General features: G+C 44.5%; 1 pseudogene across 1 annotated transcript; it reads right to left on the bottom strand.

Moving 5' to 3' along the window:
* Positions 1–285: 285 nt before the first annotated feature.
* Positions 286–10,318, bottom strand: LOC311522617 (annotated as a pseudogene). The gene is made up of 2 exons: positions 9,392–10,318; positions 286–1,228 (listed from the first exon to the last, which is right to left on the bottom strand). The product of its transcript is annotated as an uncharacterized misc_RNA (transcript).
* Between the last annotated feature and the right edge of the window lie 5,541 nt (positions 10,319–15,859).

Here is a 15,859-nt window from a genome sequence, read left to right as displayed (position 1 = left end):
CCTGAGACGTGAAGTTGAACATCTCTCCCTCTAGGTGGATGCCCCTGGACACCAGCTTATAAAATCATTCTCTTTTTCTTGCCCTGTGAGTCTTCCCCAGGTTTTGTCCACTGATCTCAGTTGGGGCCTGCAGACCTTGTTGGCATACTAACAAATTAATAATGATAATAATACAAGAATGAACAATACTACCATGAGCTCTGTGAAATTACATTGCAATGGGCTGGGAATTGAATTCACCTGATTCCACTCCCCATCACTAAACCAGTACAGAGGTAAACAAATTCAAGAATTGGTAAAGTGTTTATTCATTGCTTTCCTCAGGGCGTCCTTCACCTCCGTGTTCTTCAGGCTGTAGATGAGGGGGTTCAACATGGGAATAACCAGCGAGTAAAACACGGAGACTATTTTGTACATGTCCATGGAATAGCTGGAGGTGGGACGTAAATACATGAAGAGGAGGGTAACAAAATACAGGGCCACAGTGGTCAAGTGAAAAGTGCAGGTGGAGAAGGCTTTGCACCGGCCCTCGGCTGAGCGGATCTGTAGGATGGCGGAGATGACTATAGACATAGGAGAGGAGGACAGGAATAAAGCTGCTCATTATAATGCAGCACGCGAAAGTAAACATCATATTCTCACTGATGCGGGTTTGAGAACAGGAGAGCGCCAACAGTGGGGGGATGTCACAGAAGAAATGATTGATGATGTTGGAGCTGCAGAATGACAGCCAAAATGTAAATCACGTGAATATCGTTGAATCCAAAACCCCCAGAGCGTACACCCCAGCCACCAGTTGTTTACAAAGCTGCCTGGACATGGTGACTGTATAGAGCAGTGGATTAGAGATGGCCACATAACAGTCATACACCATCACAGCCAGCAAATAACCCTGAGAATCTACAAAGGCGATAGAGAGAGACATTTGGACAGCGCAGGCAGTGAAAGAAATGTTTTTCCTCTCGGCTAAGAAATTGAGCAGCATCTGAGGGGAAATTGTCGAGGAAAGGCAGAGGTCACAGAAAGACAAATTACTGGGGAAAAAGTACATGGGGGTGTGCAGTCGGGGGTCAGTTGTGATTAACAAGATCATCCCCCCATTCCCCACTAGGGTGACCCCATAAATCAGTAGGAAAAGCCCAAACAGGAGGACCTGTAGCTCCGGACGTTCTGTCAGTCCGGAGAGAATGAACTCAGTCACCTCCGCGTGATTTCCCTCTTCCATCTCCTCTCAACAGAGATCAGGCTGCTACAGAAATATGGGCAGATGGTGGTGCAGAAAACCTCTCCCTTCTCTGTAATGCAGTAAGTGAAGATAAGTGGAGATCAGTTTCTCAATGGACATCAGTACCCGCTCCGGGAAGGGCTTATCCACAGAGCCAGATGTTCACAGCTGGTCATTCCTGGTGTTCGATAAAATGCACACGCTGTGCAAACACAATGACCCGCAGGTTAATCATGCCCCCCACACAAACACTCCTGTTCACTAATCCGAGCAGCAAGTAGTGACTCTGCTGTGAGAGAATCAGAGTGAAAATCATCCCAGTCTGATGAGATTATTTGTTAGCGGAAGAAGAGGTGAGAGTAAAGCAGTATCAATCTTTCTACCCTCTTTGGGCAAGGGGAGCTCTATGGCTTGGCATGTTGGTTTGAGGTAATGTTTACTAACTGTGCTAATTACGCTTTTTGGCATTTACTTGAGCCTGTATGAAAACCCAAAGACAGAATGGGAAGCCCTGGCTTCAGTAACTATGTACGTTATTGCCTATATTTTCCAACCAAGGAGGTCGCTCCTTTCGCTGAAGTGGTCGGAGTTGGGACTAAGGCTTTTAGTGCTGGAGGTCTGGAATTTAATACCTGCTGATCCCCGTGGTGTCTGTGACTCTAATTCAGGACTATAGCATGTACCTGCTGAGAAGAGAGAGAGAGATGTGCTGGTGTGCTGAGATGTGTGAATGATGGGACATGGTTCCTGAAGCAACTGGGAATACCTGAGCTCAGAGAGACACAACACCGAGTTAATGCATTCAGTGAACCAAAGCCACCCTCTGTGTAATTGGTGCCCTGGGGATTAATTTGACCTACACTTTCTTACTGTGTTATTAAATGATGCAATTTCTACCAGAGTTACAGAGTATGAGGTTAAGGGTATATTTCATCTTGATGTTTTCAGTGCAACCTGGGTACTGTGAAGAGCTGATCCACAGAGGGTGTTTTTTTGTTTTGTTTTTTTGTGGAGACCAAAATCTTTTAGCTAAAAACTTAATATTTCGACTTGGAAGTACCGTTGGGGTTCCTCAGACACTCCACACCACCAATCTCTTCCCTGGGCCAGGCTCCCAGGCTGGACAATATCGCCCATGGTGCATGATGGTCTCTCCTCTTGCTGAGCTGCCCGGGAACATCACCAGAGTCCCACAGCCATGGTGTAGGGAGGAGGGGTGTTTGGTATTTTGATGGAAGGTTTATAATTTCTGGGGAAAAGATAATTTCTTTAAAATGTAGTTAAATAGAAAATCCAATTTCCCATCAAAAAAACTTCTCAAGAAAAATTTTCAACCAGCCTTAGCAAGAAATTTGGAATCAAAGGAACAGAAAGTCAGATACAGGTGAAATGTACTAAGTGTTTGCATCTTCAGATTATATTGTCTCAGTCATTCCTGGTTTCAGAATCACTTCATTGTCCTGACCCCAATAAGTGGAATGTAAAACCTATAAGACATGTAAGAGTACTCCAGATTATCTCGCTCTTTATAGCATGCCAATCACCATGGTATCCTATGTCCTTCCCTTGCTAGGTTACTCCCCAAGGTAGGGAATGTAGGTTCACTCATTTTGCTTGATGGACATCATGACCAGAGGAGCTCAGGGGGAAGCCACAGCATGCTACGGGCTTCTGCAGTTCACAAAACTATTCCACTTGCATGCATATTATCTGCACACGGAGCTCAGCTGTAAAATGCTAAATAAATCTATGAGTCAACTACAAATAGTCATGCTGTCGTCGTATATATTAATATTTTTTATAATGTATGTGAAGTTATAAGATGACACTGTATCATGTTATTAATACATGTTCCAAGGTGAGGCTGGGAAACTGGTTTGTCTTAAACAAAGAAATGTTTGTGCTGGTTAATTCTGGATCTGAACAATAATCAGAGTCATCAAGCAGGAAGGGAAACCAACGAAGCCCAAAAAAGGTGAGGAAACAGCAACAGAGAACATCTTTCTACATAGATATTTCGTTTTCTGGTAACCAGGTGGAAATGTTTCTCAAAGGGGGGGAAGGACTATAAAAAGAAGGGGCAGACATCCCAAGGCATCCCTCTCTGTCTTCCAATTGATTCACTGCATCTGAAGGGATAAAGGAAGCAGCCATTGGATTGGGGGAGGGGTCCTGACCTAAGAAGTTTGGTCAGTGAGACTGCTGAAAGCATGTGGTGAGGAAATTTTTGCTTTGAATTTCATATCATTTGTTAACTTAGTCACAAGTTGCATTCTAGCTTTATGTTTCTTGTAACCATCTCTGACTTCCATGCCTCCTTATTTGCACTCACTTAAATCTATCTTTGTGGTCAATAAACTTTGTTTTGTTATTTTATCTAATCCAGTGAATTTCAATAGAAGTATCTGAGAAACTAAGTTGAAGGCATGTTAGTGCTATTAAAGAAATAATGGACAATGTAGCTTGTATTGTCCAGGAGAGGACTGGGCAGGACAAGATGTACATTTCGGGAGGGAAATCGAAGAATGCGGAGTGTGTTGGGGTCACCCTGCAGTATAACCAAGGGTGGTGAGAGCCTGAGTGTAATCCAATTATTCCTGGCCAGGCTGCAGTTACACACACATGCTCAGGGTGTGATTTGAATGCTAGACGGTTGTTTGTGAGTGACCCAGGTGGAAGCCACTTCAGCAAGGCATTGCAAGGTTGCAGGTCAGTGTGACACAGCTGCTGATTAGTCTGGGTTGTCACAGCCACCAACCTAGGAAATATCCCAATAACACCAAAGGTGTGGTGCTGACTGACTGTAGTGTTTGATTGACATGAAATGGTGAGCTCACCACAGGGATAGGCCCATGCTCTGATCCATGGCTGCAGATACACAAGGACATTATGGTCATCACCTCCCCACAAGGAGATCCCTGGCAGGTCCAGTGATGACTCTTCTCTTCTTCACTATGATAAAAAATATCCCCCACAGGTGTGTAGGCTTGGCTGGTATTATCAGTGCTCCAGGGAATGTTGGTTCCCCCTTCTCCTAGGCGGTGCCAACCTGTGAGGCATTGCAGGATCGAATGGATTAGGAGGAAAAATTGATGACCCAGGTAAGCTATATTCTTTGGTCTAATCCTTAGGGGAGAGGTTTCAAAGAATGGACGCAAAGTCCTGCTTCCTTGAACACAAGTGGAAATAACCAACAGCGAGCAAGCCAGCTCCCTCCCTATTCTTTTGTTAATTTTATTTATTTCATATAATTTATAGTCCTTGAAACAGAGTGTGACGTTGCACCCCATAATGCTTTGTAGAAATATGCTTATGAATGTAAATATAACATAACTGGAATATGTTTAATGCAAGATATGCCATGTAACATATCTCTTCAAAGGTTACCATAATCTGGATGTATTCATCCCATTTCCATGCATGTATCATTTTTGTATTTGAATTTATGAATTTTGGCTACATACTGGTTTGATTTAAAGTAGCCTCAGTGAAGCAGTTGGTCAGCTTCTTGAGAAAAGAGTATTCTCTGTAAGTGCCCAATCAAGAAACACTTAAGCTAAAATGAACTTTGAGAGACACCAATCCACATTTGAGCCTCACTGGCAATGTGGCTTCGGCCTGTAAGAAACTGAGTCATGAATGGACATGTGACTTGCCCATGTGACTCCAAAACTCCATCTTGGAGCTGGATTCTGCATAGGAGAGGGGAAGGAGTTTCCACCCATGAGAGAGAGTATATAACCCCCTGGGAAACCCCTCCATTTTGTCTTCAGCTGGCACAAAAGATACTTTCTCCACCACAAGGAGATACCTGAAAGAAACTGGAACAAAGGACAGTAACTACAGGGGTGTGCATGATTCCTGGACCGAGACTAGGAGGAAGTCTAGTCTGTAAAAGAGGCTTATTGGAACTGAGATTTACGTGCATTTGGTTTTACTGTATTAGGCTTAGACTTACATGTTTTATTTTATTTTGTTTGGTAATTCACTTTGTTCTGTCTGTTATTACTTGGAACCACTTCAATCCTACATTTTGTATTTAATAATATCACTTTTTACTTATTAAGTAATACCGAGGGGGGGCAAACAGTGTTATAGAGGGCGAACAATTCATGAGTTTACTCTGTATAAATGTTATACAGGGTTAAACGGATTTATTGGGGTTTGCAACCCATTGGGAGCTGGGCATCTGAGTGCTGGAGATAGCTGTTTTCAGTTAAGCATGCAGCTCGTGCGGGAAGTGGTTCAGACTTGGATCTGGGTTTGCAGCAGGCAATCGTACCTGGCTCATACCAGTTAAGGTACTGAAGTCCCAAGTTGGCAGGGAAAACAGGCTCAGAGGTAGTCTAGGCACATGAGGTGGCAGTCCCAAAGGGGTTTCTGAGACGCAACCCGTCACACAGAGTTTAATAATATAATTGCAAAACAATGTGGGAGTAGGGGAAGGATAGGACAAGGACCGATGGACTTCAACTCCAGCATGGGCGGTTTAGATTGGACAATAGGAAAAACATCCCAATGCTGAGGGTGGCTAAGCACTGAAATAACTTTTCAGTTTTCCAGGAAGTTTCCAGGAAGGTTGTGGAATCTCCACCATTGGAGATTTTTTAAGAGGAGGTTTGACAAACACCTGGCAGGGAGATAAGACTAGATTTCCAAACTGTTCTTTTTGATCGACAGCTTCTCTGAGGCCCAGTTTATGCTTAAACATTTGTTTAACAGAGCTCTGTTACACAGTGTGGGGAAACTTTCACACCCTGTGCGAGGCAGTTAGCTTGTACTGACCCTCAGTGTAATTCCTTCATTGATCGAGCTACTGCCTCTCAGAGACATGGATTAACTACATTGAAGGAAAAACCCCTTCCATAAACGTTGAAAGCATCTAGACTACCACACTGCTACATACCATAGCTGAGTCAATGTAATGGTCATAGTATAGACATTCCCTGTATCGATGGGGGAGTTTCCCCCTTCCTATTAAAGCAATTTTTTCCCTCCTTTTCCATCATTCTTGTCCCTCCCTTGGCAAAGCTCTTTCCTTCTTTTGATAGGTAAATATGTTCAGAAATTTTTACTCTCAGCATAATTCCTTCCTTCCCCTCTCATGAATGTCATTTCAATTAAAGGCTGAAGTGCTCTGAAACTGACTTGTTTGCCCATGGTATCTCTTTCTTTTTCCTCTCTTCACTTACAAGGAGTTGAGGACGGAAGCAGAACCTTCTCAAAACCCTAAAATGAGACTAAGAGTCGAATCTTTTCCTCTTTGCTAACCGCACCAACCCTTGCTCTTTGCTAACCCTTCATACCTCTGGGGCTGCTTCCTTGGGCGGCAGAGGTTAAATTTGGCTTTCATGACTTTGAAATTTGCTCCCTGGAGCATCTTTGCTCCCAGGACAACAGGTGTGCACAGCATATGCAATTAATGTTGTTGCCGTGTCTTTCCTTGTGGAAATGCAACACAGACGGCCAGATCATCAGCTGGCCTGGATCGCTGTCTCTCCTGTTAGGTCATTTTAACACAATACAAAACGGAGGTAACTGGATTCCACTTTATTTGTTGGTCACCTCTCCAAATGTCTCTTTAAGTAATTTCCCAGGGTTGGGACGCAAAGGTGTCTAGAAATGAGTGAATTTCTTCTGGACTAATAATTTACTGTCAAGAACAATACCTTTCGATTGACCATTAACTATTAATAAATGTGTTTCAAATACTCCTAAAAGCTTTGTCCCAAAACAATGTGAGGGGAGAGGATTTTGATACCGACCGCAACATAGCCACTGTAGGAGGCAGTGGTGGGCCTTCCATTTGTAATTTTTAGCCCAGTAATTGGGATGTTCACGTCTCCAAGAGGCAGTAGCTAGGTCAATGGAAAAATTACACGGAGGGTCAGTACAAGCTAACTGCCTTGCACAGGGTGTGAAAAGTTTCCCCACCCTGTGTGATGGAGCTCTGTTGATCTAATTTTTAAGCATAAACCAGGCCTCAGAAAAGCTGTTGATGGAAAAGACCAGTTGGGAAATCTAGTCCTACCTCTCTGCCACGGCAGCAGAATCCCCTTCGGTTCTTTTTGTTCAGGCTCGTTGGAAATATTCCAGCTGTCCCAGCTTCCCAGTAGAGATTATTCTGCATTCTGATCAAGCTCAGTGTCAGACTATGTGTGTGTAGTGGGCACTCTGTTTGTGTGTGTGTGTGTGTTTCGTGTGCAGTGGGTACTATGTGTGTGCATGTGGTGGGGGGCACAGTGGAGATGAATTTCAAGTGGAGGCAAGTGTGTGTCCCTTGCCCTGCCCACAGCTCAGGCTGGCATCCCCCCTCCTCCCAGTGCAGGGCTCCTTGTGAGATCATAGAATAATAGGACTGGAAGAGACCTTGAGAGTTCATCTATTCCCCTGCCCTGCACTCACAGCACGACTGAGTATTATCTAGACCATCCCTGACAGGTGTTTCTCTAACCTCCTCTTCAAAATCTCCAACGGTGTTAATTCCACAAACTTACTGGGAAACTATACCAATCCTTAGCTACCCTCACTGTTGGGTTGTTTTTCCTTATGTCCAACTTAAACCGCCTTTGGTGCAATTAAAGTCCATTGGTTCTTGTGATCTCATAAAATCATAGAACCATAGAATATCAGGGTTGGAAGGGACCTCAGGAGGTCATCTAGTCCAACCCCCTGCTCAAAGCAGGACCAATCCCCAACTAAATCATCCCAGCCAGGGCTTTGTCAAGCCTGACCATAAAAACTTCTAAGGAAGGAGATTCCACCACCTCCCTAGTTAACACATTCCAGTGTTTCACCACTCTCCTAGTGAAACAGTTTTTCCTAATATCCAACCTAAAGCTCCCGCACTGCAACTTGAGACCATTACTCCTTGGCCTGTCATCTGGTACCACTGAGAACAGTCTAGATCCATCCTCTGTGGAACCCCCTTTCAGGTAGTTGAAAGTTGAAAGCCCCGTTCATTCTTCTCTTCCGCAGACTAAACAGTCCCAGTTCCCTCAGTCTCTCCTCATAACTCATGTGTTCCCTTCCCCTAATCATTTTTGTTCCCCTCCGCTGGACTCTTTCCAATTTTTCCACATCCTTCTTGTAGTGTGGGGCCCAAAACTGGACACAGTACTCTAGATGAGGCCTCACCAATGTCGAATAGAGGGGAATGACCTCATCCCTCGATCTGCTGGCAATGCCCCTACTTATACATCCCAAAATGCCATTGGCCTTCTTGGCAACAACGGCACACTGTTGACTCATATCCAGCTTCTCGTCCATTGTATCCCCTAGGTCCTTTTCTGCAGAACTGCTGCCTAGCCATTCGGTCCCTAGTCTGTAGCCCTGCATAGGATTCTTCCATCTTAAGTGCAGGACTCTGCACTTGTCCTTTTTGAACCTCATCAGATTTCTTTTGGCCCAATCCTCTAATTAGTCTAGGTCCCTCTGTATCCTATCCCTACCCTCCAGAGTTTCTAACTTTCCTCCCAGTTCAGTGTCATCTGCAAACTTGCTGAGGGTGCAATCCACACCATCCTCCAGATCATTTATGAAGATATTGAACAAAAGCGGCCCCAGGACCGACCCTTGGAGCACTCCACTTGATACCGGCTGCCAACTAGACATGGAGCCATTGATCACTACCCGTTGAGCCTGAAAATCTAGCCAACTTTCTATCCACCTTATAGTCCATTCATCCAGCCCATACGTCTTCAACTTGCTAGCAAGAATACTGTGGGAGACCGTGTCAAAAGCTTTCCTAAGTCAAGGAACAACACGTCCATTGCTTTCCCCTCATCCTCCCCACCCTCCCACACACATTGTTTTGCAATTTTATTCCTAAACTCTGTGTGACGGGTTGGGTCACAAAAACCCCTTTGGAACTGTCACCCGATGTCCTGAGACATGAAGTTGAACATCTCTCCCTCTAGGTGGATGCCCCTAGACACCAGCTTATAAAAATCATTCTCTCTTTCTGGACCTGTGAGTTTTCCTTAGGTTTTGTCCACTGATCTCAGTTGGGGCCTGCAGAACTTGTTGGACTACCAACAAATTAATAATGATAATAATACAAGAATGAACAATACTACCATGAGCTCTGCGAAATTAAATTGAATTCACCTGTTTCCACTCCCCATCACTCAACCAGTACAGAGTTAACCAGAATCAAGAATTTCTTAGGAATTTATTGATTGCTTTCCTCAGGGCATCTATCACCTCCTTGTTCCTCAGGCTGTAGATGAGGGGGTTCAACATGGGGATCACCACCATGTAAAACAGGGAGGCTATTTTTTCTGTGTCCATGGAATAGCTGGAGGTGGGACGTAAATACATGAAGAGAAGGGTGCCAAAAAGCAGAACCACAGCGGCCAAGTGGAAAGTGCAGGTGGAGAAGGCTTTGCGCTGGCCCTTGGCTGAGCGGATCTGCAGGATGGTGGAGATGATATAGACATAGGAGAGGAGGACAGTTACAAAGCTGCTCATTATAACGCAGCACGCGAAAGTAAAGATCACTTTCTCAGTGATGTGGGTGTCAGAACAGGAGAGCGCCAACAGTGGGGGGATATCACAGAAGAAATGATTGATGATGTTGGAGCTGCAGAATGACAGCCGAAATATAAAACACGAGATTATCACTGAATCCACCATCGCCACAGCGTATGCCCCAGCCACGAGCCCTTTACAAAGCTGCCTGGACATGGTGTCCGCATAGAGCAGTGGGTTACAGATGGCCACATAACGGTCAAATGCCATCACAGCCAGCAAGAGGCACTCAGCATCTCCAAACATGATAGAGAGATTCATTTGCAGAGCGCAGGCAGTGTAAGAAATGCTTTTCCTCTCGGCTAAGAAATTCAGCAGCATCTTAGGGGAAATTATCAAGGAAAGACAGAGGTCACAGAAAGACAAATTACTCAGGAAAAAGTACATGGGGGTGTGGAGTCGGGGATCAATTGTGATTAACAAGATCATCCCCCCATTCCCCAGCAGGGTGATACCATAAATCAGTAGGAACACCACAAACAGGGGAACCTGCAGCTCCGGATGATCTGTCACTCCTGAGAGAATGAATTCAGTCACCTCCGAGTGATTTCCCTTTTCCATCTCCTCTGAACAGAGATCAGGCTGCTACAGAGATGTGGGCAGGTGGATGGTGCAGAAAACCTGTCCCTTCTCTGTAACGAAGTAAATGAAGATAAATGGAGATCAGTTTCCTCATGGACATCAGTACCTGCTCAGGGAAGAGCTTAGTCCACAGAACCAGTTGTTCACATCTGGTCTTTCCAGTTGTTCGATAAAACACACACTGAATAAATACAATGACAGAGGATAAGGATAATCATGCCCCACACAAGGGCACTCCTCTTCACTAATCCCAGCAGCCAACTGTGACTTGTGACTCTGCTGTGACAGAACTGGGGTAAAAACCATCTCAGCCTGAAGAGATTGTTCCTTCCCGAAAGAAGGGATGAGAGCAAAGTAGTGTCAATCTTTCTACCGTCTTTGGGCAAGGGGAGCTCTATGGCTTGGCATGTCCTTTTGGGTTAAAGTTGTTTACTGTGCTAATTAAGCTTTTTTGCATTTACTTGAGCCTGTATGAAAATCCAGAGACATAATGGAAAGCCCTGGCTTTGGTGACTATGTAATTGTCTATTTTTTCCAACCCAGGAGGTCGCTCCTTTAGCTGAAGGGGTTGGAGTTGGAACTGAGGCGCTAAGTGCTGGAGGTCCTGAATTGAATACCCGCTGATAAACATCATGCCTGCACGTGTGTGTGACTGTAATTCAGGACAAGAGCACGTACCTTCTGAGAAGAGAGAGAGATGTGGTGACATTTCCCCATCAGTAGAAACTGCCAGTTTGTAGCATGTGGGAAATTTTATACTGACATGTGTGATCTATGGAACATGATTCCAGAAGCAACTGGGAATACCTGAGCTCAGAGAGACACAACACCGAATTAATGCATTCAGTGAACCAAAGCCACCTTGGTGTAATTGGTGCCCTGGGGATTAATTTGTCCTACTCTTTCTCACTGTGTTATTAAATAATGCAAATTCTACCAGAGTTACAGAGTATGAGGTTAGGGTATATTTCAGCCTGATGTTTTCAGTGCAAGTTGGGTACTGTGTAGACCTGATCCACAAAGGTTTTTTTTTTCTGTGGAGACCGAAATCTTTTTGCTAAAAACTTAATATTTCGACTCGGAAATACCACGGAGGTGCCTCAGATACCACACACCACCAATCTCTTCCATGGGCCAGGCTCCCAGGCTGCACTACATCCCCCTATTATGCATGATGGTCTCTCCTCTTCCTGAACTGCCCTGGAACTTCAGCAGAGTCACACAGCCATGGTTTAGGGAGTATGGTAGTATTTTATTTTGATGGAAAGCTGATAATTCCAGGGGAAAATAATTTCATGAAAAAATTTCCCATAAAAAAGGTCTTAAGGAAAATTTTCAACCAGCCTTAGCAAGTTATTTGGAATCAAAGGAACAGAAAATTAGATACAGGTGAAATGTACTAATGGTTTGCAGCTGCAGATGATATCGTCTCAGTCATTCCTGGTTTCAGAATCACCTCATTGTCCTGACCCCAATAGGTGGAATGTAAAACCTCTAAGACATGTAAGAGTACTCCAGATTATCTAGCTATTTATAGCATGCCAGTCACCACGGTATCCTATATCCTTCCCTTGCTAGCTTACTCCCGAAGGTAGGAAAGATAGGTTCACTCATTTTGCTTGATGGAGACCACATGATGACCAGAGGAGTTCAGGGGGAGACCACAGCATGCTACAGACTTCTGCAGTTCACAAAACTATCCCTCTTGCATGCATATTATCTGCACACAGAGCTCAGTTTAAGACGATAAATAAATCTATGAGTCAACTAGAAACAGTCATGCTCTTATCACAAATATTAATACATTTTGTTTTATAATATATGTGAAGTTATAAGATGACACTGTATCATGTTATTCATATATGTTCCAAATTGAGGCTGGCTAACTGGTCTCTCTTCAACAAAGAAATCTGTGCTCTGATTAATTTTGTATCTAAACAGTAACCAGAGTCATTAAGCTGGAAGAGAAACAAAGGTAGCCCAAAAAGGTGAGGAAAAAGCAGAAGGGAACATCCTTCTACATTGACATTTTGTCTCCTGGTAACCAGGTGTAAATGTTTCTCAAAGTGGGGACAGGACTATAAAAAGAAGGGGCAGACATCCCAAGGCACCACTCTCTCTCGTTCTCTCTCTGCTTGCCCATTGATTCACTGCATGTGAAGGGAGAAAGGAAGCAGCCATTGGACTGGGGGAGCGGTCCTGACCTAAGAAGTTTGGTAAGTAAGACTGCTGAGAGCATCTGGTGAGGAAACTTTTGCTTTGAATTTCACATCATTTATTAACTTAGGCACAAGTTGCATTCTAGCTCTATTTTTATTCTTATCATGTGTGACTTCTTTGCCTTCTCATTTGCACTTACTGAAAATCTAGCTTTTGTTCAATAAGCTTTGTTTTATTGTTTTATCTAATCCAGTGTGTTTAAATACAAATGTCTGAGAGTTGTATGCATATTAGTGCTGAGAAAAGAAATAATGGAGAACGTAACTTGTATTGTCCAGGAGAGGACTGGGGAGCACAGGACGGACATTTCGGGAGGGAAGACTGGGGAGTGCCTTGGGGTCCCCCTACAGTATAACCAAGGGTGATGAGAGCCTGAGTGTAACTCAACTATTCCTGGCCAGGTTGTAGTTACACGCATATGCATCGGGTGCGGTTTGCATGCTTGAAAGTTGTATGTGAGTGGCCCAGGTGGAAGCCACTTCAGCAAGGCATTGCAAGGTTGCAGGTCAGTGTGACACAGCTGCTGATTACTCTGAGTTGTACCCTGTTATGTCACAGCCACTAAACTAGAAAATGTCCCAGTAACACCAAAGGTGTGGTGCTGACTGACAGACGTGTTTGATTGACATGAAAAGGTGAGGTCACCACAGGGATGGTCCCATGCACTGATCCATGGCTGCAGATGCACAAGTACATTGTGGTCATGTATACACGGCCAGGAGCACCTCGGACATGATGATGACGGCTACCAGTCCTATTGCACCGTCTGCTGCCAGAAGGCAATGGGATGCTGCTACTGTGTAGCAATGCAGTACCGTGTCTGCCAGCACCCAGGAGACATACGGTGATGGTTACCTGAGAGGGTTCCATGCTTGCCATGGTATGGCATCTGCACAGGTAACTCAGGAAAAAAGGCACAGAACGATTGTCTGCCCTTTCTTTCATGGAGGGAGGGAGGGAACGGGGGCCTGACGATATGTACCCAGAACCACCAGCGACAATGTTTTAGCCCCATCAGGCATTGGGATCTCAACCCAGAATTCCAATGGGCAGCAGAGACTGCGGGAACTGTGGGATAGCTACCCACAATGCAACACTCCGGAAGTCGACGCTTGCCTCGGTACTGTGGAAGCGCTCCGCCGAGTTAATGCACTTAATGCACTTAGAGCATTTTCTGTGGGGACACACACACTCGAATATATAAAACCGATTTCTAAAAAAACGACCTCTATAAATTCGACCTAATTCCATAATGTAGACATACCCTTAGTGTAACCCTACTATTCCTGGCCAGGTTGCCGTTACACACACATGCCTCGGGTGTGATTTCCATGCTTGACGGTTGTTTGTGAGTGGCCCAGGTGGAAGCCACTTCAGCAAGGCATTGCAAGGTTACAGGAAGGTATGACACAGCTGCTGATTAGTCTGAGTTGGACCCTGATAGGTCACAGCCACCAACCTAGAAAATATCCCAGTCACACCAAAGGTGCGGTGCTGACTGACAGCAGTGTTCAATTGACATGAAAGTATAGGTCCACCAAGGGATGGTCCCATGCACTGATCCATGGCTGCAGACGCACAAGGACATTGTGGTCGTCACCTCTCCACAAGGAGATCCAAGGCAGGCCCAGTAATGACTGTTCCCTTCTTCACTATGGTTTTAGAAATTATCCCACAAGGGTGTGCAGGCTTGGCTGGCATTATAAGTGCTCCAGGGAATGTTGGTGCCCCCTTCCCCTAAGTGGTCCCAATCTGTGAGGCATTGCTGGGTCAATTGTATTCGGAGGAAAAATTGATGATCCAAGTCAGCTATATTCTTTTGTATAATCTGTGGGGGAGGGGTTACAAAGAATGTATACAAAGTCCTGCTTCCCTGAACACCACTAGAAACAACCAAAAACCAGCAATCTCTGTGCCCAGGAAACACTATGCCCCTACTTAGAATCACAGAATATCAGGGTTGGAAGGGACCTCAGGAGGTCATCTAGTCTAACCCCCTGCTCAAAGCAGGACCAATCCCCAATTTTTGGCCCAGATCCCTAAATGGCCCCCTCAAGGATTGAACTCACAACCCTGGGTTTAGCAGGCCAATGCTCAAACCACTGAGCTATCCCTGCCCTCCTCTAATGGTCATGCTCATAACTCCTCCTCCTGGTTTCTGTGCCTCCGGTGACCCACAATTGACTGGGGCAGTCCTCACTAAAAATGCCAAGGTCAGGGCAGGCTACAAAAAGGAGAATATTCCTCAAACTGGTGGTTAACCCTCAAGATCTCTGCAGCATCTCTGCAGATGTTGGAACAAAGTATCTCTGAGCAGGCCAGCTCCCTTCTGATTCTTTTGTTAATTATATTTATTTCCTATAACTTATAGTCTGTGAAATAGAGTGTTACATTGCACCCCATAATTCTTTCTAGAAATAGGCTCATGGCTGTACATATGACAGAACTGGAATATGTTTTTTGGTAGATAGGCCATGTAACATATCTCTGCAAAGGCTAAGATCTACTGGATATATTCATTCTGTTTGCATGGATGTATTTGAAGTTATGAATACTTGTTATGTACTTGTTTGATTTTAAGTAGCCTCAGTAAAGCACTTGGACAGCTTCTTGAGAAAAGATTATTCTCTGTAAATGCCCAATCAAGAAACACTTAAGCTAAAAATGAACTTTGAGAGACGCCAATCCACATCTGAGCTTTCCTGGGAATGTAGCGTTCTTGTGTAAGGAACTGAGTCATGCATGGACATGTGACTTGCCCATGTGACTCCAAAACTCCATCTTGGAGCTGGATTCTGCATACAAGAGGGGAAGGGGTTTCCATCCACAAGAGAGAGACTATATAAACCCCTCTGGAAACCCCTCCATTTTGTCTCCACTGGCACAAAAGATAGCCCCTCCACCCCAAGGAGATGCCTGAATAAAACTGGAACTAAGGACACGTAACTACAGGGGTGTGAGTGATTGCTGCACCCACACTAGGAGGAAGTCTAATCTGTAAAAGAGGCTTATTGCAACATCTTTGAGGGTGAGATTTACCTGCGTTCAGTTTTCACTCTACTAGGCTTTGACTTACATGTTTTATTTTATTTTGTTTGGTAATTCACTTTGTTCTCTCTGTTATTACTTGCAACCACTTAAATTCTACTTTTTGTATTTAATAAAATCATGTTTTACTTATTAATTAACCCAGAGTATGTATTAATACTGGGGGAGGGGGCGGTGGAAGGCAAACAGCTGTACATATCTCTCTATCAGTGTTATAGAGGGTGAGCAATTTATGAGTTTACTCTATATAAG

Source organism: Lepidochelys olivacea (genome assembly GCF_965140295.1).
Source record: "Lepidochelys olivacea isolate rLepOli2 genome assembly, chromosome: 6".
Taxonomy (NCBI): Eukaryota; Metazoa; Chordata; order Testudines; family Cheloniidae; genus Lepidochelys; species Lepidochelys olivacea.
This window is presented reverse-complemented; position numbering and strand designations above follow the sequence as displayed.